At 29.8% G+C, this 26,174-nt stretch overlaps 4 pseudogenes; 1 reads left to right on the forward strand and 3 right to left on the reverse strand.

The window, feature by feature from the left end:
- Positions 1–15,806: 15,806 nt before the first annotated feature.
- On the reverse strand, positions 15,807–16,659 carry LOC129251461 (cytochrome b-like; annotated as a pseudogene).
- Positions 16,660–16,735: 76 nt separating this feature from the next.
- On the reverse strand, positions 16,736–18,224 carry LOC129251481 (NADH-ubiquinone oxidoreductase chain 6-like; annotated as a pseudogene).
- A 586-nt stretch (positions 18,225–18,810) lies between these two features.
- LOC129251482 (NADH-ubiquinone oxidoreductase chain 5-like) lies at positions 18,811–21,836 on the forward strand (annotated as a pseudogene).
- A 2,412-nt stretch (positions 21,837–24,248) lies between these two features.
- Positions 24,249–25,099, reverse strand: LOC129251483 (cytochrome c oxidase subunit 1-like; annotated as a pseudogene).
- Between the last annotated feature and the right edge of the window lie 1,075 nt (positions 25,100–26,174).

The raw sequence follows: 26,174 nt of genomic DNA on the forward strand, positions 1-26,174 counted from the left end.
TTCTTGGATTCCCAAGAAAATACCCCACCAGCTAATACAAAAGCATAGCCTGCGTATGACTTACGGTCACTAGGGTCACTACCCCAATCAGCATCTGCAAAACCTTCAACAGCTTTATTTGATTTTATATAGTTCAGCTTCCAGTTGGCTGTCTTTTTTAAATATCGTAACACATGTTTCACTCCTGCTTCGTGCTCTACATGCGGATCAGTATTGCGCTGCGATAATTTACTCACGGAATGCAGAATATCTGGACGAGTTGAGATTGCTAAATACATTAGCGCACTTACTATTGATTGATATGCAGTTTTATCAATTTTCTGGCACGTTTCTTTTTCACAATGCACGCTGAACCCTGCATCCAAGGGAGTTGCGACGTCTCTGCAATCTTCCATGTTGTAATCCTTAAGCAATTTTAAAATGTATTGCTTTTGACACAACGTTATACCACCAGTTTCGCCATCACGCTCAATTTCCATGCCCAGGAAATGTGTTAGCTGCCCACCGTCAACTACCTCAAATTTATTTGATATACCAGTTTTAATTTGAATTAATTCTTGCTTGCTCGAACTTCCGATGATTAAATCATCCACATATACCGCAATCAGGCTTGTAATACTTTTTGAATTTCTGGTATAAATGCACGGCTCACTAGGACATGGCGTGAATCCCATATTTTGAAGAACGAAATCTAACTTTGCGTTCCATTCACGACCACTTTGTTTTAGGCCATATAAAGATTTTTTAATTTCAATACTTGTTTGGGATGTTTTGTATCCACGAAGCATTCTGGTTGTTGCATATAAACGTCATCATGCAATTCACTGTTTAAATATGCTGACGACACATCCATCTGATGAAGATACAAATTATGTTCCACTGCTAATGCGAATCGAATATTTGCATATCTTACTACCGGAGAAAATGTCTCTGAATAATTTATGCCGTACCTTTGACTGCAGCCCTTGGCCACCAAACGCGCTTTAAATTGTTTTATGTCACCGAGCTTATCACGTTTAATCGTGTACACCCACTTGCACCCTACCACCTTTTGACCATGTGGCAAATCAGTAAGTGTCCGTGTGTCATTTTTAACGAGTGCTGTATACTCCTTCTCCATCGCAGCTTTCCATTCGCTACAATGATTACTATTAAACGCTTCTTCGGCACTGTTTGGTATTACCTCTAAATCTTCGTGTACTAAATTAAGTTCATTATATTGTTTTCGTGGACGTCCTCTGGCCCCAGTTCGCAATAATCTGGGCCTACCACGACCACGACTAGTCACCACTGAGTCTTCAGCAATATTCACTTCATCAATGTCTTGAACCTCCTCTTCATGATCACTACTCATCACTTCAGTACCTGCTATTTCATCATCGTGATTATGTTGTAATTGCACTGCGTTAGTAGGCAATATAACGTCTTCTAATTCACTTTCATCGAAATCGACGATTTTTGTATCAGACTCTTCACTAACTTGAGCCTTTTCGATGAATACTACATCACGACTGACAATAACCTTTTTGTTTTTCTCATCATATAAACGATAGCCTTTACAATTATCCGAATAACCGATCATAATGTATTCTTTACCTTTTGCGCGAAATTTATTTGATTGTCTTTTATCGAGTGCCACTGCTGAGGAACCGAAAACTTTAAAATGCGATACACTAGGCTTCGTGCCTGTCCACAATTCATGAGGCGTTTTACTCACAAGTATTTTTGAAACCGTACGATTACGAATGTAAGCAGCTGTTTTTATTGCCTCCGCCCAAAAATACTCGCCAAGCTTCGCATGCTCTAGCATTGACCTAGCCATTTCTACTAGTGTCCTATTTGCACGTTCAGCCACACCGTTCTGCTGTGGAGTATAGGGCACCGTTAGTTGTCTCACTATACCATTGTGCTTTAAATATGAATCAAACACATTCGATATGTATTCCCGGCCATTATCGCTTCTAAGTTTTTTGATTTTTACAGCCGGCTTGCTTTTCTGCCATTGCTTTGTATTCTTTAAAAGCATCAAAAACACAGTCTTTTCTTTTCAAAAAATATACGCACATGTAGCGAGACTTATCATCAATAAAAGTAGCAAAATATCGTGAAGCTCCAATTGATGCGAAGTCGCGCCACTGTCGACGCACCATGTTTGCGTAGCAGATTCATTTGTATTTGGGGTTTTTACATTCATCATAGAGCAAGAGCGTTCAGCATTGTTGCTTTCTTGCTTACACTCACTCTTTTTCGGCTGTTTACATGTAGATGCGAAATGTCCACGCCGACCACAATTGAAACATTTGAAATTTTTACCGTTCTGACTGTACTTACCGCTATGCGATATACCGTTTGCAACGCTTGTTCCTTTTCTGTTCTGAAAACTTCCAGACGAACATGTCTTTGCATGCATCAACGCTTCTGTACTTTTTTCGTACTTTTCTGTACTAGCACTTTGCCGCGCTCCTTCTTCTACATAGCAATTTTACTTTTAATGCATTGAATGATGGTAATGCGTCTCGCGTTTCCATTGCAACTATGAACAAAATTTATTTTTCGATTCTGACGTTTCACAATAAAGATATAATTTTCAAAAATACAATATTTTGTTTAAGCGATTTTATTTAATTATTTCAGATTCATGCGGTCTATGGAACGTATCTATAGTTATAATATGGGACTAGTGCCCTTTTTTATGCGATTTTATTACATTATTTCAGATTTATGCGGTTTTAGCACTTTTGAAACGTATCTATAGTTTTACTATAGAACTAGTAGCTTTTTTTATGCTGTTTTTTTTTTATGCTGTTTCTTGCGGAACGTATCTACCGCATAAAAACAGAACCTACTGTAATATACAATTCTGCATTTTCTAATTTAAAGGGGTTTTTTAACAAAATTAATAGGCATCTATAAATTAATTAAATATTTATATACATATAGATATTTATTGATCTAACTTAGTATATGTCTTATTATTATAAAATATATTATTTAAGAAACAAATTTTTTTTTTAATTAAAAAATAAGAGGATTATTTATCAATAAATATTAAAATTTAATAAATATGAAAAAAAAAATAAAAAATTGAGTTAAATCTATTTATTTAGTAAATTCTTAATTATTAATTTCATTTAATTTTGTTATTTTAACTAAATTTTTTATGATAAATAATTTAAATTATATATAATTATTTTGTACTTATTAGTTCTATAAATTTATTCATATTATTTAAGTTTTATTAATTTACTAAATTCAATGAACTTATTTGAAATGAAATAGGCTGTTTTCATTGAATTTTTTTTTTAAATAGTAAATTTGATTAGGGGTCTTTTACTTTTAAGAAAGAAATATTAAAATATTTTAATAAATTTAAAATTTAATTATAATTATTTTATATAAATAGTTGTTATTTTTAATTTACTAAATAAATAGATTTAACTAAATTTTTTTTTCTAATGATTGATTTATTAGAAAGGGGATAAATTTAATTAAACTTGTCTATTAAATTAAACTTGTTTATTTAATTATAATAATTAAATATAGTAGATTAATAATTATATTGAATAGATTTTTTTTTTACCTAAATAATTAAAAATTCCAATATAGACATCTCCGAGAGGTAAAAGTACAACTCGTATATAAATATATAGATGAATATAAAAAATTTAATTTTTATTATTAATTTATACAAATGTCTAACGTCAGATTAAAGTATGTGCCTATAAATGTAATATACAATTCTGCATTTTCTAATTTAAAGGGGTTTTTTAACAAAATTAATAGACATCTATTAATTAATTAAATATTTATATACATATAGATATTTATTGATCTAACTTAGTATATGTCTTATTATTATAAAATATATTATTTAAGAAAAAAAAATTTTTTAAATTAAAAAATAAGAGGATTATTTATCAATAAATATTAAAATTTAATAAATATGAAAAAAAAAATAAAAAATTTAGTTAAATCTATTTATTTAGTAAATTCTTAATTATTAATTTCATTTAATTTTGTTATTTTAACTAAATTTTTTATGATAAATAATTTAAATTAAATATAATTATTTTGTACTTATTAGTTCTATAAATTTATTCATATTATTTAAGTTTTATTAATTTACTAAATTCAATGAACTTATTTGAAATGAAATAGGCTGTTTTCATTGAATTTTTTTTTATGAAAAGTAGTCAATTTTATTAGGGGTCTTTTTACTGTTAAGGAGGAAATACTAATTTATTATTATTTTAAAATAGATTTAACTAATTTTTTTTTTTTAACTTATTTTTATTAATAATTAAGAATTTACTAAACATTTATTTAGTTTAAATTTATTTAATATTTTTATATTAATTAATAACTAATTAATGTTACTAAATAAATAGATTTAATGAAATTTTTAATTTATTTTTTGATTTATTTAGTTATTAAAGTTTTATTTTGGCTTATATTTTTATTATTGATTTATTTTATATGTAAATTTTTGTGTGAAATTTTATTTATTTTAATAATAATTAATTTTTTTTTTATTCTGTTGGTTTGATTTATTGAAATAGACTGAAAACATAAGCAAGCGCGTATATGAATTCAGGAATGAATACAGGAAGAGAAAAAAGAGATGAGGATAATAGTGATGGGAAGTGTTGCCACATTTATAATATATATTTCCAACACTCCTTCTCAACACTTTACATAAACATACTAAAATATTCCCATCTCTTTAGAGAATTTTACATGCTTTGATTTATGTAAATTTTTCGTTAACATATCTGACATCATATTATTTGTTGAAATATAACTTAAATCTATTTCCTTGTTGCTGTACATCTGCCGATATGATGAAATTTGATGTCGATATGCTTGCTTCTTGCATGATAAGTTGGATTCTTTACTAGACTTTGCGAACTCAGATTGTCGTTGTTGATTACTGTTGGTCCACTCTGCCCAAAACCCATTTCTTTTAAAAGTTTGTTAATATATGCGGCCTCTTTCGCCGCAGCGGATAATGCGAGATATTCAGCCTCTGTACTACTTGGAGCTACGACGCTCTGTTTCTTGGATTCCCAAGAAAATACCCCACCAGCTAATACAAAAGCATAGCCTGCGTATGACTTACGGTCACTAGGGTCACTACCCCAATCAGCATCTGCAAAACCTTCAACAGCTTTATTTGATTTTATATAGTTCAGCTTCCAGTTGGCTGTCTTTTTTAAATATCGTAACACATGTTTCACTCCTGCTTCGTGCTCTACATGCGGATCAGTATTGCGCTGCGATAATTTACTCACGGAATGCAGAATATCTGGACGAGTTGAGATTGCTAAATACATTAGCGCACTTACTATTGATTGATATGCAGTTTTATCAATTTTCTGGCACGTTTCTTTTTCACAATGCACGCTGAACCCTGCATCCAAGGGAGTTGCGACGTCTCTGCAATCTTCCATGTTGTAATCCTTAAGCAATTTTAAAATGTATTGCTTTTGACACAACGTTATACCACCAGTTTCGCCATCACGCTCAATTTCCATGCCCAGGAAATGTGTTAGCTGCCCACCGTCAACTACCTCAAATTTATTTGATATACCAGTTTTAATTTGAATTAATTCTTGCTTGCTCGAACTTCCGATGATTAAATCATCCACATATACCGCAATCAGGCTTGTAATACTTTTTGAATTTCTGGTATAAATGCACGGCTCACTAGGACATGGCGTGAATCCCATATTTTGAAGAACGAAATCTAACTTTGCGTTCCATTCACGACCACTTTGTTTTAGGCCATATAAAGATTTTTTAATTTCAATACTTGTTTGGGATGTTTTGTATCCACGAAGCATTCTGGTTGTTGCATATAAACGTCATCATGCAATTCACTGTTTAAATATGCTGACGACACATCCATCTGATGAAGATACAAATTATGTTCCACTGCTAATGCGAATCGAATATTTGCATATCTTACTACCGGAGAAAATGTCTCTGAATAATTTATGCCGTACCTTTGACTGCAGCCCTTGGCCACCAAACGCGCTTTAAATTGTTTTATGTCACCGAGCTTATCACGTTTAATCGTGTACACCCACTTGCACCCTACCACCTTTTGACCATGTGGCAAATCAGTAAGTGTCCGTGTGTCATTTTTAACGAGTGCTGTATACTCCTTCTCCATCGCAGCTTTCCATTCGCTACAATGATTACTATTAAACGCTTCTTCGGCACTGTTTGGTATTACCTCTAAATCTTCGTGTACTAAATTAAGTTCATTATATTGTTTTCGTGGACGTCCTCTGGCCCCAGTTCGCAATAATCTGGGCCTACCACGACCACGACTAGTCACCACTGAGTCTTCAGCAATATTCACTTCATCAATGTCTTGAACCTCCTCTTCATGATCACTACTCATCACTTCAGTACCTGCTATTTCATCATCGTGATTATGTTGTAATTGCACTGCGTTAGTAGGCAATATAACGTCTTCTAATTCACTTTCATCGAAATCGACGATTTTTGTATCAGACTCTTCACTAACTTGAGCCTTTTCGATGAATACTACATCACGACTGACAATAACCTTTTTGTTTTTCTCATCATATAAACGATAGCCTTTACAATTATCCGAATAACCGATCATAATGTATTCTTTACCTTTTGCGCGAAATTTATTTGATTGTCTTTTATCGAGTGCCACTGCTGAGGAACCGAAAACTTTAAAATGCGATACACTAGGCTTCGTGCCTGTCCACAATTCATGAGGCGTTTTACTCACAAGTATTTTTGAAACCGTACGATTACGAATGTAAGCAGCTGTTTTTATTGCCTCCGCCCAAAAATACTCGCCAAGCTTCGCATGCTCTAGCATTGACCTAGCCATTTCTACTAGTGTCCTATTTGCACGTTCAGCCACACCGTTCTGCTGTGGAGTATAGGGCACCGTTAGTTGTCTCACTATACCATTGTGCTTTAAATATGAATCAAACACATTCGATATGTATTCCCGGCCATTATCGCTTCTAAGTTTTTTGATTTTACAGCCGGCTTGCTTTTCTGCCATTGCTTTGTATTCTTTAAAAGCATCAAAAACACAGTCTTTTCTTTTCAAAAAATATACGCACATGTAGCGAGACTTATCATCAATAAAAGTAGCAAAATATCGTGAAGCTCCAATTGATGCGAAGTCGCGCCACTGTCGACGCACCATGTTTGCGTAGCAGATTCATTTGTATTTGGGGTTTTTACATTCATCATAGAGCAAGAGCGTTCAGCATTGTTGCTTTCTTGCTTACACTCACTCTTTTTCGGCTGTTTACATGTAGATGCGAAATGTCCACGCCGACCACAATTGAAACATTTGAAATTTTTACCGTTCTGACTGTACTTACCGCTATGCGATATACCGTTTGCAACGCTTGTTCCTTTTCTGTTCTGAAAACTTCCAGACGAACATGTCTTTGCATGCATCAACGCTTCTGTACTTTTTTCGTACTTTTCTGTACTAGCACTTTGCCGCGCTCCTTCTTCTACATAGCAATTTTACTTTTAATGCATTGAATGATGGTAATGCGTCTCGCGTTTCCATTGCAACTACAAAATTTTCAAATTGCGATGGTAGACTTGATAACAAAATTATCACTAACATTTCTTCGGGAATTTCTACATCTATTTCTGCAAGGCCTTCCCGAATCGCACAAAAATCATTTAAATGGTTTGCTACAGAAGTCCCTTCAGACATATTGAGATGCAATAGCTTTTTAAATAATAAAATTTTTCGCGCCCGCCCTTTTGGTTGATGAATTTCACGGAATTTATTCCATGCTGCCATTGCACACGTTAAATGTTTAACATGGTTTATTTGCGACGGTTTAACACATAATAAAATTGAAGCCAATGCTTTTTCATTTCATTTAATTTTATATAGTATTGGCTAAATTTGTGCCAGCAGCCGCGGTTACACAAATAATACAAATAAAATATTTTTGGTAAAAGTTAAATTTTATATAAATAAAATATGTATAATTTTATTAGGTGAAATTTTAAAATTATTTATTTTTATTAAATTTTAATTGAAGCTTGTAAATTTTATTAATAAACTAGGATTATATACCCTATTATTTAAAATGTAATTAATAAATACTAAGGTAGTAATAGTTATGTTCTTGAAACTTAAAAAATTTGGCGGTATTTTAGTCTATTCAGAGGAACCTGTCCTGTAATTGATAATCCACGATGTACCTAACTTAAATTTTTTTTTCAGTTTATATACCGTCGTTATTAGAATATCTTATTAGAGTAATAATTTTCAATAATTTTTATTAAAATTTATATCAGATCAAGGTGTAGCTTATGTTTAAGTAGAGATGGGTTACAATAAATTTATTGAAATGGATTTAAATTTGAAAATTTTTTTTGAAAGTGGATTTGATAGTAAAATTTTAAAGATTAAAAATTTGATTTTAGCTCTAAAATATGTACATATCGCCCGTCGCTCTTACTATTAAGATAAGATAAGTCGTAACATAGTAGATGTACCGGAGGTGCCTCTAGAATGACAATTTAAAGCTTATTAAGTAAAGTATTTCATTTACATTGAAAAGATTTTTGTGCAAATCAATATAAATTGAGGTTTAATATTTATTTATTATTTTTTTTTATTAATATAATTTATTAAAAATAATTATATAAAATAATGTTTTAGTAGGTTTTAGTGAAAAAATAATTTTAATAATAGTTTATTATGTATTGTGAAAGAATATTGAAATAAATTGAAAAATTTTTGATTAAAAAGAAAATTTAGTTTATTGTACCTTGTGTATCAGGTTGATCAAATAATGAATAATTATTTATTAATCTCGATTTTATAAGAGTTAATAATTTATTAAAGTTAATGTGTCAAAATTATTTTAAATAAATTATTAGAAATGAGATGTTATTCGTTTATAAAGGTATCTATCTAGTTTTTTTAGAAATAAATTTAATTTACAAATTTTTAATTTTTAATTTATTTTTTAAATTTAAAAATTTATTAATTTGAATATTTTAAGGGATAAGCTTTAAAATAAAATATTAAGAATTATTGAATAATTGATTTAAAATGTATGCATAGAATTAGCAATCATTTATAAGTTTGTTATAAATTATTTTATAGTTTTATATTATTTAATTTTGTTTTCATTGAATTTATAAAAATGTTTTAATGAGATGCACGAATTATTTAGCAATATTTATTTAGAGGTTTACATAAAACGATATTAATAGTGTCACAGAAAAAAGAAGAATCAGAATAATAAGTAATAATAGATGACACGCATAGTGTTGCCAGAAATAACTTCAACACGACCTCTCAATATGCGGATCCTCTAAGCAGTTAAACCAAGTCCAGTACGACACCTTTCGTGATTTACTCGTGCTAATGGTTTTGTCATCACATCCGCAAGCATCTCATGCGTTGATATGTGTGCCAATGTGAATAACCCTTTACTGACGCATTCTCGAACAAAGTGGTGCTTTATGTCGATGTGTTTGGTCCTCGCATGATAAACTGGATCACTCGCCAAACATTGCGCGCCTCTATTATCCACATATATTGTAATATCAGTAAACTCTTTAGTGCCAATCTCGAGTAAGAGGCTACGTAGATAAACTGCCTCTTTAGCTGCTTCTGCCAAACTAACATATTCGGCTTCTGTTGACGAAAGTGCGACAGTACGTTGTTTTTGTGATTTCCAGCTAATGGCTGCATTGCTGAGCAAATATGCATAGCCCGTATAAGAACGATGATCATTTGTGCATCCACCCCAGTCAGCATCGGTGTAACCTATAAGCGGAAGGGCTGTCCTCCGATACACCAAACCTTTATCAGCCGTGCCAGCAAGATACCTTAAGACACGTTTAACCGCATTCCAGTGTGCTTTCGAAGGATCATTTACGAACTGCGCCAATCTTGCCACCGTATTAGCTATGTCGGGTCTTGTGGCAACGGACAAATACATAAGAGCCCCAATTATTTCCCTATATGGATAGGTTTTATCGAGCTTCTCGCAAGATTTATCAAAAACCGTATTACATTCTGACGGCGTAGCTACTGGGTTACACTCACTCATGCCGTATTGTCTCAATAGTTCTAATATGTAACCCATTTGCTTCAAAATAATTACACCATTCTCTTGATGAATCTCTAATCCAAGACAATAGTTGGCTTTACCGACATCTTTAATGTCGAAATCATTTAAAAGTTGCTGCTTAAATTTGTGAATAATATTTGGTTCACGTGACGCTATTAGTAAATCGTCCACATATACCAACAACAAAACTAAATTTGAATCGAATTCTCCATAGAATAAACATGGTTCATTCTTTGTGGCCCGTAATCCCATACTTAAAACCTTCAACTTAAGTTTGGAGTACCACTGCCGTCCAGCTTGCTTTAGGCCGTATAGTGCTCTCTTAAGTCGACAGGCGTTGCCACCATTACTTAAATCGTTCAGCATTTTGGATGCTTTTCTACCAATTTCACTCTCCTTATCATTATTTAATATAATTCGTTGCAAAATATCGTATAACATAGTTGGCACTTTCATGAGCACTTTTTCATCTAATGCTCCATTCAGATATGCACTCACAACATCAAACTGCCAAATTGTGAGGCCAAAGTGTGCCGACAAAGCGAGCATTAACCGCACTGTATCTAATCGTGCTACCGGTGCAAACGTCTCATAGTAATTAACCCCGTATGTTTGACTACAACCTTTAGCTACAAGTCGAGCTTTTCGCCTCTCTATTTTACCATCTGGTCCACACTTGTTCGTCAGAACAAAACGGCAACCAACTACATCTTCCTTCTCAGTAGTCTTAACAATATCCCACGTATCATTCTTTATAATATTAGTGATTTCGCAGTCCAATGCGTCTCGCCATTCATTGCTTTCGGGCCCACGCAATGCGCTCTGCATATTGACCTCAGCTATACCAATGAAAACATTATCATCAGCAGACTCATACTCGTCTGAAACATTACTGCCTATGTCGCCCTCTGGACTAAATGATAGCGGAACTGATTCTGAATTTTCGCGATACTGAAATAATTTACGCGGTCGTCCTCTCTTTCCAGTTCGCAGTAATTTTGGCGCTCCTGGTGCTCTTTTCATTTCTTTTACATCTTCTTGAACCTTGGCAACAGGTTCACTGCTCCTTACACTCTGGTTATTTGGATGAGGTGAGAACTCCACACTTTTGGGGCTGGCGCTATTATTCTCTTCTGCAAATGTTGGCAGCGACAGCAGCTCATCAATATCGCGAGTTGGGGGGGAATAAATCGGTTGTTGTTCATTTATAAACCTGACGTCACGCGCACATATGATTTTATGCTCTTTTGACAACCATACCCGATAACCCTTCTTATCTCGTGGATATCCCACAAACACGCCTTCAAATGACCTGGGAGCAAGTTTACTTTTTGAAGCTACTTTATCCAGTACCATCACCTTAGATCCAAATGTCCTAAAGTACTTCACATTGGGCTTCACTTTGTTCAAACACTCATAAGGCGTCTTCCCTTGTAAACTTCTCGATGGACATCTGTTCCTTATATGACAAGCAGTCGCCACAGCTTCTGACCAAAAACTTCTACGCAGACCGGATTGCAACAAAAGACATCTAGTCATGTCCAGCAATGTCCTATTCATCCTCTCTGCAATACCGTTTTGCTGAGGTGTACGAGGGATGCTCAGTCGACGTGCAATGCCCAAATCTGAAAGATACTTATCAAAATCATTATTTACATACTCACGCCCATTATCGGACTGCAAACACTTTATTTTCAATCCTGTTTGCCTTTCCATGAATTGCTGATACATCTTAAAAGCTTCAAAGACACCAGACTTCTCACGCAATAAGTATATTTCGCACCACCTGGTGCAGTCATCTATGAAGGTAACGAAATATCTTGCTTTGGAAAATGACTGTTCCCTAAACGGTCCAACAACGTCCGAATGCACTATGTTCAAAGGCTTTGAACAAGGTACTCTGCCCTTATTAAAAGGAAGTGCAGACATTTTACCGGCCACACATACTTCGCACTGTGACAATTGCTTAACGTCGCCAAAATCTGATAAAGGAACGACACCATCATGCATTAACCTTGATAAATCTGCCGCGTTTAGATGACCCAAACGACAGTGCCACTTCAACAGTTCGGAGCACTTCGTTTGAGCAGCAGCGCACTCGCTGTTTTCACGAACAAAGTATAAATCGCCCTTGCGATCTGCAATCAAAGTTGTAACGCCACTTGCATTACATACATAAGCACCTTCTTTGGAAAATGTCACTCTATGTCCTTTATCGGTAATTTTTGCCACCGAAATTAAATTCGTACGCAACTCGGGCACAAACAACGTGTTCTGAAACTCAATATGCCGCTGACCATTTTCACTTGACACTGACAACTTCACCACGCCTTTGCCTTTAACATCTGCACAAGCCTGACTTGCCAAATTGAGCTTCGCTTTTGACGTATTTTCCATCGTTTTAAAATTATATTCATCACCACACAGGTGCGCCGTACATCCACTGTCTAACACCCATCCGCGCTTTAATCGTTTAGTACTCACACCAAATGTCCCGTCTGTTGTCCCAGAATGGCATGCAACATACGTATCGTCAACACTATATGCTAAACTTTTGGAATTTCTACCGCCTTCATTCTTTGAAGGGCATACGCTGATCTTGTGCCCTAGTACACCACACTTGAAACATCTTATTTCCTTTTTACTTTTAGAAAAATGTTTACGAGCATTTTCACGTGACTTAGCAGTCATTGCTATTACTGTACTGCTCGATGACTGCTGACGTGCTTCGCTCTCTTCCATTATTTTTACTTTAAGCACTTCAGCGGTTGGAAGTGAATCACGTGACTCGATTGCACAACGAAAATTCTCATAAGTAGACGGCAAGCTGTATAGCAGCATAATTGAAAGAAGATCTCCATTTATCTGCACGCTCATGCTCTCCAATTTGTCTACGGCATCAAAAAATTTCGCAATATGCTCTTTCACATCTTCGCCTTCCGTCAACTTCTGTAGCATTAGCTGCTTCAGTAACGTTGCCTTTCGCGCCGGACCTTTTGACGCGTAAATCGACTCCAATTTGACCCATACTTCTCGTGATGTCTCACATCCACGTACCTGTTTCAATTCAGACGGATGTATAGCCAAAATCAAATCAGCTTTAGCTTTACGGTCATTTTTCAACCATGCGCTTCTCGCAGCGGGCTCGGTTTCTGCCGGTATCGCCACATGACCACTTACATATTCCCAAAGATCATTCTTGACCAGCAATGCTTCTACTTGCATGCTCCAAGTATCGAAGTTCTCCTTCGACAACAACTCGATCCGGGATGAGCTGGATGCAGAACTCGAGGCCATCACGCTAAATGTATCGCTATATTTGTATGCGTCGATTTGATTCACCAAACTTTGAGTTTTCTTGAAAATATTACGCATGAACAAACTATAAGACTAGATACGCTTTATTTTGGACATCTGGGCCCATAACCTAATGAGATGCACGAATTATTTAGCAATATTTATTTAGAGGTTTACATAAAACGATATTAATATTGTCACAGAAAAAAGAAGAATCAGAATAATAAGTAATAATAGATGACACGCATAGTGTTGCCAGAAATAACTTCAACATGTTTTTATTAATTTTAAATAAAAAGTAATAATGATTAAATTAGTATATTTAAGTATTGTTAAAATATTTTATATTGAAAAGTTTATATGAAGAACTCGGCAAATTTATTTTATACTCGCCTGCTTAACAAAAACATGTCTTTTTGAATTATATTTAAAGTTCCGTCCTGCCCACTGAATAAGTTTAAATGGCCGCAGTATTTTGACTGTGCAAAGGTAGCATAATCATTAGTCTTTTAATTGAAGGCTGGTATGAACGGTTGGACGAAGTATAAGCTGTTTCATATAAATTTATAATAGAATTTTATATTCTAGTTAAAAAGCTACAATAAAATTTTATTAAAAGACAAGAAGACCCTATAAATCTTTATATTTAACATTAACTAAATTTTTTTGATTTATTTTATTTTTTTAATATTAATTATTTTGTTGGGGTGATATTAAAATTTAATGAACTTTTAATTTTTTAAAATCATTAATTTATGAATTATTGATCCATTAATAGTGATTATAAGATTAAGTTACTTTAGGGATAACAGCGTAATTTTTTTTAGAGTTCATATCGACAAAAAAGTTTGCGACCTCGATGTTGGATTAAGGTATAATTTTGGGTGTAGCTGTTCAAAGATTAAGTCTGTTCGACTTTTAAATCCTTACATGATCTGAGTTCAGACTGGCGTAAGCCAGGTTGGTTTCTATCTTTAATAAATTGTAATATTTTAGTACGAAAGGACCAAATATTAAAATAATTAAATTTTAAATAATAGAATATTATTAATATAAATTAACTATTTTGGCAGATTAGTGCAATAAATTTAGAATTTATTTATGTAGTTTATATTACAAATAGTACTTGATTTTTATGGAAATAATTTTATCTTTTGTCGGTAGATTAATTTTGGTAATTTGTGTTTTAGTAAGAGTAGCTTTTTTAACTCTTTTGGAGCGTAAAGTATTAGGTTATATTCAGATTCGTAAAGGCCCTAATAAGGTTGGTTTAATAGAAATTCCTCAACCTTTTTGTGATGCAATTAAGTTATTTACTAAGGAACAAACTTATCCTCTTTTATCAAATTATATTTCTTATTATTTTTCTCCTATTTTTTCTTTATTTATTTCTTTAATTGTTTGATTATGTATTCCTTTATTTGTGAAATTATTTTCTTTTAATTTAGGAATTTTATTTTTTTTTTGTGTTGTACTAGATTAGGAGTTTATGCTGTTATAGTTGCTGGTTGATCGTCTAATTCTAATTATGCTTTGTTAGGGGGATTACGGGCAGTTGCTCAAACTATTTCTTATGAAGTTAGAATGGCTTTAGTTTTATTATCTTTTGTTTTTTTAATTGGAAGTTATAATATTTTAGATTTTTTTATTATCAAAATTATATTTGATTTGTCGTTATTATATTTCCAGTTAGACTTGTTTGATTTTGTATTTGTTTGGCTGAAACTAATCGTACACCTTTTGATTTTGCTGAAGGTGAATCTGAATTAGTTTCTGGATTTAATGTTGAATATAGAAGTGGTGGACTTGCTTTGATTTTTATAGCTGAATATGCTAGAATTTTATTTATAAGTATATTATTTTGTGTTATTTTTTTTGGTTGTGATTTGTTTAATTTAATATTTTATTTAAAATTGGTTTTTATTTGAGTCCGTGGAACTTTACCTCGGTTTCGTTATGATAAATTAATATATTTAGCTTGAAAGTGTTTTTTACCTTTTTCTTTAAATTATTTATTATTTTTTATTGGAGTTAAGTTATTTTTGATATATTATATGTTGTTAATTGATTTTAGTAAAGTTAATAGGAAATTGTTGTTCCTATATTATGTTTTCAAAACATATGCTTGTTCAAGCTCATTAACTAATTAATTAATTAAATTGTCTCATCATTTATTAATTAGTGGGTTAATAACATAATATAAGAAATAAATTACTGTTAGAATTTGTCCGACTAATACATAAGGATCTTCTACAGGTCGTGCTCCGATTCATGTTAATAGAATTACAGTAACTACTATAATTCAAAATAGAATTTTATTTATAAGATAAAATTGGATCCCCCGAAAGTTTCTTAGATGATAGAATGGTAAAATTGCTAGGATTGCAATTGATAAAACTAATGCAATAACTCCCCCTAATTTGTTAGGAATAGAACGTAAAATTGCATATGCAAATAAAAAGTATCATTCAGGTTGAATGTGAACTGGTGTTACTAAAGGATTAGCGGGGATGAAATTATCAGGGTCTCCTAATAAGTAAGGGTAAATTAAGTCTTTGTATGTAACGTATGGGTGGAATGGGATTTTGTCAATATTAGAATTTAATCCAATTGGGTTAATAGATCCTGTTTGATGTAAAAATAATAAATGAATTAGTGTTATTGCTAATACAATAAATGGTAAAATAAAATGAAATGTAAAAATTCGGGTAAGGGTGGCATTATCTACTGCGAACCCTCCTCAAACTCATTGTACTAAATCAATTCCTAGATAAGGAATTGCAGATAATAAATTTGTAATAACTGTGGCTCCTCAGAATGATATTTGTCCTCATGGTAAGACGTATCCTATGAATGCTGTTGCTATAACTAAAAATAAAATTAGTACTCCTACTAGTCATGTAGGTGTAAATAAATATGAACCATAATAAATTCCTCGACCAATATGTAGATAAATACAAATGAAGAAAAATGATGCACCATTAGCATGTAATGTTCGTAATAATCAACCATAATTTACATCTCGGCAAATATGATTAACACTATTGAAAGCTAAGTTGATATCTGCTGTGTAATGTATAGCTAAGAAAAGCCCTGTTAGAATTTGAATAATTAAACATAATCCTAATAGTGATCCGAAGTTTCATCATGCTGAGATATTAATTGGGGCTGGAAGATCTACTAGTGCATTGTTTGCAATTTTAAATAATGGATGTTCGGTTCGTAAAGGTTTGTTCATTAGTTTAATTTATTAATCGTAGGGGTCCATAGAATAATTTAGTAATTTTTACTACTGCAATTAATGTAATTAATAGATAATTTATTAATAAAATAGTAATTAAATTTGTTGGATAATTATATAATTTATGAAGATTTAAAGAATTTTCTTCCGTAAATATATTTAAGTTAATTATGCTTTGTATTTCATTATTTTGAATGAAGGATGAAATATATAATTTATCTATAAATCATCTAATACTTATTAATAAAATGAAAATTAATATAAATGAGAAACTGTTTTCATTGAAAGGGAGAATATTTCATTTGATGCTAGAGATGTAACGTAGATGAATAATACTAATACTCCTCCTAGGAAAATTAAAAATAATACATATGAAAATCAGAATCTTTTAGCTATTAATCCAGTTAGAAGACAAATTTGTATTGTTTGAATTAATAATATTAGTCCTATTGCTAATGGATGATTTATTTGAATGAAAATAAGACTAGAGATTAATGTTGTGGAGTATAAAGTTAGTTGTATAATATCAGGAGGTAGTTTATTTAAAATATTAATTTTGGGGATTAATGATAAAGTTATTTCTTTTCTCTTGAAGTTTTAAAAGATTAATTCTTATTTTTGATTTACAAGACCAATGTTTTTGTTAAACTATTAAAACTAATGTTAATGTTATTATATTGGGGATTACCTTGTTTTTTAATTTTAATGGGAGTATTTGGTTTTGTTTTTAATCGTAAACATTTATTATCTATGCTTTTGAGCTTGGAATATATTGTTTTAAGTTTATTTTTTTTTATTATTTATTTATTTGAATTTAATAGATTTTATAAGATATTTTAGTATAATATTTTTAACTTTTAGTGTTTGTGAAGGAGCTTTAGGTCTTTCAATTTTAGTATCTATAATTCGAACTCATGGAAATGACTATTTTCAATCATTTAATGTATTGCAATGTTAAAGTTAATTTTTATAATAATTTTTATTACGCCTTTTTGTTTTATAATAAATTCATTTTATTATTTTTGGTAAGTTTTATTTTTATTTTAATGAATTATTGTACAAATTATTTTGTAAATGTTTCTTATTTTTTGGGATTTGATGTTATTTCATATAGATTAATTTTATTGAGTTTTTGAATTTGTACACTTATAATTACTTCTAGTGAATCTATTAATAAGTATGGTAACTATGAAAATTTTTTTTAATTAATGTATTAATTTTATTATTATGTTTAGTTTTAACTTTTGGTAGAATAAATTTATTTATATTTTATTTATTTTTTGAAAGAAGATTGATTCCTACTTTATTTTTGATTTTAGGGTGGGGATATCAACCTGAACGTTTACAAGCCGGTATTTATCTTTTATTTTATACTTTATTAGTTTCTTTACCTATACTAGTAGGAATTTTTTATTTATATAATAATTACTTTAATGACATTAAATTATTATCTTTTGATAAATTATATTAATTGTTATGATTTATTATATTTATCTTTAATTTTAGCCTTTTTAGTTAAAAAACCTATATTTTTGATTCATCTATGATTACCGAAAGCTCATGTAGAAGCTCCTGTTTCTGGTTCAATAATTTTAGCTGGGGTTATATTAAAATTAGGTGGATATGGATTGTTGCGAGTTTTTTCTTTTTTACAAGTAAGTGGTATTAAATATAATTATATTTGAATTAGAATTAGATTAATTGGAGGTGTTTTAATTAGTTTAGTTTATTTACGTCAGACTGACTTAAAGGCTTTAATTGCTTATTCTTCTGTTGCTCATATAGGAATTGTTTTAGGGGGTCTTATAACTTTAAGATATTTGGGGTTTTGTGGTTCTTATACATTAATAATTGCGCATGGGCTTTCTTCTTCTGGACTTTTTTGTTTAGTTAATATTACATATGAACGGTTAGGGAGTCGAAGTTTATTAATTAATAAGGGTTTATTAAATTTTATACCTTCTATAACATTGTGATGATTTTTGTTAAGAGCTTGTAATATAGCTGCACCTCCTTCTTTAAATTTATTGGGTGAAATTTGTTTATTAAATAGAATTGTTAGTTGATCTTGATTAACAATAATTTCTTTATCCTTGTTATCTTTTTTTAGAGCTGCTTATACTTTATATTTGTATGCTTATAGTCAGCATGGTAAATTATTTTCTGGGTTTTATTCATTTAGAGGAGGTAAAATTCGGGAATATTATTTATTATTTTTACATTGATTTCCTTTAAATTTATTAATTTTGAAGAGTGATATTTGTATAATTTGACTTTAATTTTATTTAAATAGTTTATTTAAAATATTGATTTGTGGTGTCAATGATATGATTTTTAATCATTTTAAATCGTGAGAAAATATTTATCTATTTGTAGAATTAGATTTTCGGTTTTAATTTTATTTAGAATTAAATTTTTTTTTAGATTATTAATATTAATTAAGGATTTTTGTGTATTTATTGAGTGAGAAGTGGTTAGATTTAATTCGTGTAGAATTGTTATGACTTTTTTATTTGATTGAATGAGTTTATTATTTATATCTTTTGTTTTATTAATTTCTTCTTTAGTTATTTATTATAGAAAGGAGTACATAGGAGGAGATTTAAATATTAATCGTTTTATTATATTAGTTCTTATATTTGTTTTATCTATAATATTATTAATTATTAGCCCTAATTTAATTAGAATTTTATTAGGATGAGATGGGTTAGGATTAGTTTCTTACTGTTTAGTAATTTATTTTCAGAATGTAAAATCTTATAATGCTGGTATATTGACTGCTTTATCAAATCGAATTGGTGATGTTGCTTTTTTACTAGGTATTGCTTGAATGTTAAATTATGGAAGTTGAAATTATATTTTTTATTTGGAGACAATAAAAAATAGAATTGAAATAGAAATTATTGGTAGATTAATTATATTAGCGGTTATAACTAAAAGAGCTCAAATTCCTTTTTCATCTTGATTACCTGCTGCAATAGCAGCTCCTACTGTTGTTACTGCTGGAATTTATTTGTTAATTCGGTTTAATATTTTATTATGTAATTCTTGAATAGGTCAAGTTTTACTTTTATTATCTGGGTTGATTATATTTATAGCTGGATTAGGAGCTAATTTTGAATTTGATTTAAAAAAAATTATTGCTTTATCTACTTTGAGTCAATTAGGTTTGGTAATAAGAATTTTATCAATAGGATTTTATAAGTTAGCTTTTTTTCATTTATTGAGTCATGCTTTATTTAAAGCATTATTATTCATGTGTGCTGGAGTTATTATTCATAATATAAATAATTCACAAGATATTCGGTTGATGGGAGGGTTAGGAATTTATATACCTTTAACTTCTGGCTGTTTTAATGTTGCTAATTTAGCTTTATGTGGTATACCTTTTTTAGCTGGATTTTATTCTAAGGATTTAATTTTCTTTTTTTCTTTATTTTTTTCTACTGGATTAACGGTATGTTATTCTTTTCGGTTGGTTTATTATTCTATAACTGGTGAACTAAATTGTGGATCTTTAAATATATTAAGAGACTAAGGATGAATTATATTGCGTGGTATAAGAGGATTACTGATTATAAGAATTATTGGTGGTAGTATGCTTAGATGATTAATTTTTCCTACTCCGTATATAATTTGTTTACCAATTTATTTGAAGTTGTTAACTTTATTTGTTTGTATTAGTGGTGGATTATTGGGTTATTTAATTTCCAATGTGTCTTTATTTTATTTTAATAAGTCTTTAAATAATTATTTAGTAAGTTATTTTTCTGGTTCAATATGATTTATACCTTATATTTCTACTTATGGTGTAATTAATTCTCCTTTAGTTTTAGATAGAATTGTTTATAAATCTTTTGATCAAGGGTGGTCTGAATTTATGGGGGGACAGAATTTATATAGTAAGTTGGTTGAATATTCTCAATTAGTTTATTTTTTACATAATAATAATCTAAAAATTTATCTTTTATTATTTGTTTTGTGAATTACTTTTATTTTTAGATTTTTTTTTTATTTTATTCAAGTAGCTCAAATTATAGAGTATAACACTGAAGATGTTAGGGTAATTGTTTAATTCTTGAATATGGTGAATAAGTTTTAGTAAATTAAGAATTTACTAAATAAATAGATTTAACTAAAATTTTTTTTTATAAATTATTTATTTAGTTAAATTTATCTATTATGTATGTATGTATAATTTATATAAATATATAATATATTTATTAAAGGAAAATAACTTATTTGAAATGAAATAGGCTGTTTTCATTGAATTTTTTATAAATAATAGTTTATTATAAAACAAAATTAATAATTCTAAATAAAATTAATTTAAATAATAAAATTAAGTAATTTATAAAAAAAATATTTTTAATTTTACAATGAAAATGTAATGTTTTTATTAAACTATATAGATAGAAGTATAAATGGAATTTAACCATTAAAAGATAAAAGTTAGCAGCTTTTTCTTGAACATCTTACTTCCTTAATTGGGAATTAAATTTCAGTTCTATCATTAACAGTGATATGCCTCTTTTTGGCTTCAATTAAATTAAGAATTAAGAATTTATTAAATAAATAGATTTAACTAAATTCTAAATTTTTAGAACAAGGGTAGTAAATTACCTAAAATTAGGTCGAAACTAATTGCAATAAATCGCTTCATATTCGTTTGTTTATTAAATAAATAATTAAGAATTTACTGAATAAATAGTTTTAAGATAGATTGAAAATTCAATACTTTTTGAATGCAAATCAAATGTTATAATTAACTACAATCCTATTTAGTTTATATATTTATATGTTAGTTAGATCAATTTAATATACCTTGGTTTTATTCGTGGTATAAACCAATAATTAAGATTATAATAAAAATGATTGATGTAATTGTTCATATTATAATGTTTGATAAATTAATAATTAGGATTATTGGTAAGATTAATGCAATTTCTACATCAAAAATTAAAAAAATAATTGTGATTAAGAAAAATCGTATAGAGAATGGAAGACGTGATGATGATTTTGGATCAAAACCACATTCAAATGGGGAGCATTTTTCTCGATCTGCTATACTTTTTTTTGATAAAATAGAAGCTAAAATTATTACAACACTTGTAATCGTTATTAAAGTTAGAGCTATAATAATAATTGAGAAAATTATCTATACTACTAATTAGTAGACTTTATGATTGGAAGTCAAATATACTTTATATATTATATAGATATTGTAAATATTAGTTTGTTATATTATTGTATTATCCTCCTCATCAATAAATTGAAATATATAGAAATTATCAAACAATATCAATGAAATGTCAGTATCAAGCGGCTACTTCAAAACCGAAATGATGTGTTTTTGAAAAGTGATTATTTAAATGTCGAATTAAACAGATTAATAAGAAAGTTGTTCCAATTAATACGTGGATTCCATGGAATCCTGTAGCTATAAAAAATGTAGAACCGTAAACTGAGTCAGCAATTGTAAATGGTGCTTCAATATATTCATATGCTTGTAAAATAGTAAAATATACTCCTAATAATACTGTGAAGAATAATCCTTGTGTGGCTTGAGAATGATTACTTTCTATTAAACTATGATGGGCTCATGTTACAGTTACTCCTGAGGCTAGTAAAATAGCTGTATTTAATAAAGGAATTTGAAATGGGTTGAAGGGTTTAATTCCTGCTGGTGGTCATGAAGCTCCTAACTCAATTGTTGGAGATAATCTTCTGTGAAAAAAGGCTCAAAAGAATGATACGAAAAATAAAACTTCTGATAAAATGAATAAAATTATTCCTCATCGTAGACCTAATGTTACAGGTAGGGTGTGTAATCCTTGGAAAGTTCCTTCACGAGAAACATCTCGTCATCATTGATAGACAGTTAAAATAGTAATAATATTACCTAATAGGAATAATGAAATATCATATTGATGGAATCATTTAACTAAACCTGAAACTGATGTTATTGCTCCAATAGCTCCTGTTAAAGGTCATGGGCTATAATCTACTAAATGAAATGGATGATTAGCATGTGTTGGCATTAATTAAATTAATTTACTTCTCTAGAGTATAAAGTACTTAATACTGCAAATACATAGGATTGAATAATTGCTACTGCTGATTCAAGTACTAATAAAGCAATTTGGGCAATAATTAATAGGGAAATGATAGCATAGGAAAGTGATGGTCCTGTATTTCCTAGAAGGGTTAATAGTAAATGACCTGCAATTATATTAGCCGCTAGTCGTACTGCTAGAGTTCCTGGTCGAATTAAATTTCTAATTGTTTCAATACATACTATAAATGGTATTAAAATTGCTGGTGTTCCTTGGGGAACTAAATGTGCAAATATATGTTGTGTGTGATTAATTCAACCATAAATTATAAAACATAATCATAAAGGTAAAGCTAATGTTAAAGTTAATGTTAAATGACTTGTACTTGTAAAAATATAAGGAAATAATCCTATGAACTTAATATATTAAATAAGATTATTGAAAATAAAGAAACGAAAATAAAAGTTGATCCTGAATGTCCTGTAGATCCTAATAAAGTTTTGAATTCTTTGTGTAAAGTTAATAAAATTGAATTTCAGAAAATATGATATCGTGAAGGTATTAATCAATATGTTGAAGGAATTACTATTAATCCTAAAAGAGTTTTTATTCAATTAAGAGATAAATTAAAAATACTTGAAGTAGGGTCAAAAACTGAGAATAAATTTGTTATCATTTTCAATTAAGAGTTTGAGTAGAGGATTTTTTAATTGAACTAGATTTAGGGGATTGAGGAATTATAGAGTAATAATTTATTATTCTAAAAAGTATAAATGTGATAGAAAAAATAATAAATAAACTTAATCAACCAATTGGAGCTATTTGTGGGATTAAAAAATATTAATAAGTTTAATAATTTTAGTTTGACAAACTAATGTTATAGATTTAGCTAAATTTTTTTTTTGTTAGTTATAAATCATTAGAAGTAGGTGCTAATTTACTATTGAGTGGTTTAAGAGACCAATACTTGCTTTCAGTCATCTAATGATGAATTTACTCTATTTGTAATTCATTTAATAAAATGGTTAACAGGAATACTTTCAATAACAATAGGTATAAAACTATGATTAGCACCGCAAATTTCAGAACATTGTCCGTAGAATAGTCCTGGTCGATTTATTAAAAAATTAATTTGATTTAATCGTCCAGGAGTTCCATCTACTTTTAATCCAAGAGCGGGTACTGTTCATGAATGGATTACATCTGCGGCTGTTACTAAAATACGAATTTGTGAATTTATCGGTAAAATAACACGATTATCAACATCTAATAATCGGAATCTGTCTGCTGTTAATTCATTTGTTGGAATTATATATGAATCAAATATTAAATAATCTACTAAAGTTGTGATTATTACTAAAATTATAAGAGTATGATCGTGGAAAAATGATAATTGTTCTATTAAGGGAGAGGCACTATCTTGAAGGCCAAGGGCTGCTCATGTTGTCATTATGAAATTAATAAATAATTATTTATATTTATAATTCTAATAAAAGTGAAATACTTTATATATAGAGCTTAAGTCCATTGCACTAATCTGCCATATTAGAAATTAGTTAAAAGTGGTAATTCAGAATAACTATGTTCGGCAGGAGGGGTATTTTGAAGTCATTCAATTGATGAACTTAGTTGTATAGGATAGATAACTTGTCGTTGGGAAATTATACTTTCTCAAATAATAAATAAGAAAAATAAAATTCCTAATAATGAAATAGAAGATCCAATAGTTGAGGTAATGTTTAATGTTGTATATGCATCTGGATAATCTGAGTATCGCCGAGGCATACCTGCTAGTCCTAAGAAATGTTGGGGGAAGAATGTTAAATTTACTCCGATAAATATAATAATAAATTGACTTTTTAATCATCTAGGGTTTATATTTAATCCAGTAAGTAAAGGGTATCAGTGAATAAATCCAGCTATAATAGCGAATACTGCTACTATGGATAATACATAATGGAAGTGTGCTACTACATAATAAGTATCATGTAAAATAATATCAACAGATGAATTAGCAAGTATTACTCCGGTTAATCCTCCTACTGTGAATAGGAAAACAAATCCTAGAGCTCATAACATTGCTGGTGAGTAATTTAGTTGAGTACCATGAAGTGTAGCTAATCAACTGAAAATTTTAATTCCTGTTGGTACTGCAATAATTATAGTAGCTGATGTAAAATATGCTCGTGTATCTACGTCTATTCCAACAGTAAATATATGATGAGCTCATACAATAAATCCTAATAATCCAATTGCTATTATTGCATAAATTATTCCTAAAGAACCAAATGTTTCCTTTTTACCTGATTCTTGACTAATAATATGAGAAATTATTCCAAATCCAGGTAAAATTAGAATATATAATCTTCTGGATGACCAAAAAATCAAAATAGATGTTGATATAAAATTGGATCTCCTCCTCCAGCAGGATCAAAAAATGATGTATTTAAGTTTCGGTCTGTTAATAATATTGTAATTGCATCAGCTAGTACTGGTAAAGATAAAAGTAACAATAGAGCTGTTAATACTACAGCTCATACTGTTGTAATTAACTGTTATAATTGTAATTAATAAAATTTACTGCTCCTAGGATTGATGAAATTCCTGCTAAATGTAATGAAAAATAGCTAAATCTACTGAAGCTCCTCCATGAGCAATTAAAGATGATAATGGAGGGTAAACAGTTCATCCTGTACCAGCTCCGTTTTCTACTATACTACTTACTAGTAATAGTGTAAGAGAAGGAGGTAATAATCAAAATCTTATATTATTTATTCGTGGAAATGCTATATCAGGTGCTCCTAATATTAAAGGTACTCATCAATTTCCAAATCCTCCAATTATAATAGGTATTACTATAAAAAAAATTATTACAAATGCGTGAGCTGTTACAATTACATTGTAAATTTGATCATCTCCAATTAAGGCTCCTGGGTGTCCTAACTCAGTTCGAATTAGAATTCTAAGAGATGTGCCTACTATACCGGCTCATGCCCCAAAAATAAAATATAACGTTCCAATATCTTTATGATTTGTTGAGAATAGTCATTGTCGCGATTAAGACAATTAAAATATTCTTTATTATTAAAAATTATTATTAAAAAGTAACAAAGATTAAATGGATTGTAAATCTATTTATGAGAATAAATTCTTTTTAATCATAAATTTATCTATAAAAATAACCTTTTTAGAAAGTTTATTTTATGAGAAGGGGTTTAAGAATTTACTAAATAAATAGATTTAACTAAATTTTTAAATTTAGGGCTTTATAGTCAGTAATGACATTAGACTGCAATTCTAAAGGAGTATAAATATAGTATTACTAAGGCTTAAAAGTAAATATAACATTACTAAGGCTTAAAAGATTTAACTTATATTTATAGCTTATTTATATATATTTATAGCTATTTAACTTAAAGCCTTTGATTTTATAAAAATAACAAAATTAAATGAAAT

Source organism: Anastrepha obliqua, unplaced genomic scaffold, assembly GCF_027943255.1.
Source record: "Anastrepha obliqua isolate idAnaObli1 unplaced genomic scaffold, idAnaObli1_1.0 ptg000023l, whole genome shotgun sequence".
In the NCBI taxonomy this organism is placed as follows: domain Eukaryota; kingdom Metazoa; phylum Arthropoda; class Insecta; order Diptera; family Tephritidae; genus Anastrepha; species Anastrepha obliqua.